Here is a 3,276-nt window from a genome sequence, read left to right as displayed (position 1 = left end):
CTAAAAGAGCCACTGAAATAATTTAACTTTGTTAGACTTAGTACATGTAATCAAAAGGCATGCACATGTGATTAATATATTAATATCTTACATGCAGAAACCTATACATGTTCATATTTATATAAAAAATCACAAACATAACAAAGCATAAAGCCTAATGCTTGACAATGTTAATCTAGCCACATTCTTTTCTAGTCTAGCAGTCTAGGGATTCCTAGATCACTAACACTACCTCTCAAAAATATGTTATATTTGAACAATTTCAATCAAAGTTAAAAAATGATGTTAGTCTGAAACATTATAATACTTTTTTCAGTTCTGATATATATATAGAAACTTACTGATATGTTTACTTTAAATGCTATTTCAAATTACGATACAATTTTTCTTTTATTAATAAACACTGATTGCTCCACTGAAGTCAGCAGAGAGAAGAACTTCTGTGGTTTCTGTCTTCACAGTACCAGTTCTTGTGGTATCTAAGACTTCAGAATCTTCAGTTTTATCACTCCCTTCAGGTTTTTCAGATTGCACATCCCAAGATAACATCAAACTTGGGTTTGGAGCAAATATGGCTGATGTAACAACTGCATTATGAGCTTTAATTCTTTCCCAGAAGTCATTACGATCTCTCCTGACTGAAGTAAACTTGCTTAGGTCATGGTAAGTACTCCATATGTACACATATTTATCTTCTGAACCACTAACGAGGTAAGTAAAGTCATGGCTGAAACTTGCATTGATCTGGCTGCTGCTATTGACATAATCCTTATACTTCATGGACAGTGATAAGTCTCTCAGAGCATACAGTCTGATTCTGGAGTCATTTGAGGTTACCAGTATCTTATTTTCTTTAGGTAAAGGTTCAACGCCAGTAATTTTTCTTCCAACGTTGTTGCACTCTGGTAGATCAAATATGTATTTGTCTATGGTATTTTAGATGCTCTGTATCACAGAAAATACATCTACCATCATATGTCCCAATTACAACATATTTGCCATTCTGACAAAATTTGCACCTGTGATCAATTTTGTCTGACCATCTACTTCATTACATAAAGCCACTTTTTTGTCAGGTATGTTCCAAAGGCGGAGCTTTCAATCTAATGACCCCCTCAGAAAATACCTGTCATCTCGTAGATGGAAAGTGATGGCAGTGACAAAATCTATATGTTGAAAACAGCAAAGGCATTCTCTTCTAGAAATATGCCATAACCTGACAGTTTTATCCATAGAAGAAAGCAGAAAGTAGTTTTTAAACCATGAAAGATCAAGGAGATCAGCAGTATGACCTTTATATTTGCAAAATGGCCATTGCTGAAATGGTGCATTTTTGTCATCAGGATCTTCCTCAGTTGCACTACATAACCCTGTCTGTGTCAGATTTTGATGAACTTAGACTTTTCTGAGATGGTGATGGTGATACACGTCCTTCAGTGTTGTATTTCATTCGCATATTATTGAAATAGTCAAAAGCATTTTTCAAAGCCCATATTCTCACTACATTATCTTGTCCAGCTGAGGCCAGTAATCTGCCACAGTGTGAAAATTTCATGGTCCAAACAGCTCCCATATGCTCACCACTAAGATCTTGTACTACTTTGATCTGATCAAAATCATAAGGTCCCTTGAAACCATGAGCTGCTTTGAATTTCTCTGGTCTTGTATATAGCATTCTTTCATCATCATTTGATGAAGGACCATCTTGATCCATATGAAACACTTCACCTCTTACACTTTTAACCTTATTTATAGCACATTCACCATATTCTTCAGCGAGTTGCTTTGCTCTCTTTACTGATTTTCCAAGGAACTTCTTTAGTTGAGTCATTTTCTGTTTCAACCTTCCACCATCAGTATCTGTTGGGTGTGACTGTAACTTCTCTTCATCATCAGACTGTGCTGCATCATTACTTACATATTCCTTTGTCCTTCTCATGATGTGTAGAGTAAGAGGATTAATACCTGTTCATAGCTTCTCTTCAGCAAGACTTAAAGGTATTTCTTCTCCAGTACCCAGGTTCTTAATCATTACACTGGCTAAAATTTCCTCATCAGTAAGCTCTCTCCCAGAGTTGGATCTAGGTCTCTGAGGGCCCATCACATCACCTGCTATGGTCTGCCCATCAGGTGCTTTTCCATTTTTCTGGGCAGTAACTATTTTATCTCCACTGGTTGTACTTGCCAAATCAAAAGAAGGCTGGGAGTCTCTAATTACACTCTCTGAAGCCATACTTGTTGTTAGGAGACAATCAGATGAAATATTCTCTTTGGCTATATCTAGATCAGGTGTTTTAAGAGCCTCAAACTCCAGTTCACTTTTCTTTTTCCTTGGTACTGGAGCAGGTGGAGAAGGAAGTGGGGTTATAGGAGGTGGAAAATTAGTCAGTGGGGGTGGGCGTGCAGGAACAGTCTTCTTTGTACTAGTTACTATGTCAGGTTCTGGAGTAAGGTGCCTAGGGGGTGTGTCTGGAGCCCCTTCTTCTACAGCAGCAAAATCTTTAGTAGCTGAAAAATTGGAGGATGCAGGATCTAGAACATCACCTTGTTTGACTTCCTCCTCCTTGTTCAACACTTCAGTTTCCATTTCAGGAACACTAAACTGCTTAGTTGAACTTGCTTCAATCATCTCTGTGGTCTCATCTACTGACTTCTCACAAGTGTCATCAGAAGGCAAACCTTTTTTTTTTTTTTAATTCAAATTCAGTTTTGTTTTTCAGATATACTCTGACTGTCTGACTTTGTGGAATTTTCCTGTATTTCAGGGTGTATGGCTAGTAGTACAGGTATGGTCCTTAGTTCCATCTCAGCCACAGAAGGATTGGCAGTAGCCTGATCAGAGTCCTTTTCCCTTGGAATCCAAAGAATCATCTTCAAGCTGCCGCACTTTCTGACTTTCCTCGATAATACTTTTGATTATCTTTTTAGGCATATCTTGTTTCAGTTTTTGTACAGGGGACTCATTTCCAACTTCACACGTTGTGTTCTCCGTTTCCCCACGGGGTAGCCGCACCCTGGGTGTACATCTTCAGGGGAAGCATAGAACTCCTTGGTGTCGCTTTCCAAGGCCATTTATAGGACACACCTGTAAGTGAGGGGCCCACAGCTCCTGGAGGAAGGGTGAGTCTTTCGGCTCCTCCTCGTCATCCTCCTCCTCGCTGGCAAGACTGTGGAGTTGTGGGTCCCAAGCAAGGCTGAGGAAGGAACAGACGTCCCGAAGTGAGGAGTCGGTTAGGGACAGGGGACCACCCTCAGCTGCCCGGCTGTGGGAAGGAC

The 3,276-nt window shown here is 39.6% G+C and overlaps 1 pseudogene; it reads right to left on the bottom strand.

The window, feature by feature from the left end:
• Window positions 1-371: 371 nt before the first annotated feature.
• LOC101598713 lies at window positions 372-3,072 on the bottom strand (annotated as a pseudogene).
• Between the last annotated feature and the right edge of the window lie 204 nt (window positions 3,073-3,276).

The sequence above is a fragment of the Jaculus jaculus genome, chromosome 4 (assembly GCF_020740685.1).
Source record: "Jaculus jaculus isolate mJacJac1 chromosome 4, mJacJac1.mat.Y.cur, whole genome shotgun sequence".
Lineage (NCBI taxonomy): Eukaryota > Metazoa > Chordata > Mammalia > Rodentia > Dipodidae > Jaculus > Jaculus jaculus.
The sequence above is the reverse complement of the archived record's forward strand: the minus strand, read 5'-3'. Positions and strand labels throughout refer to the sequence as shown.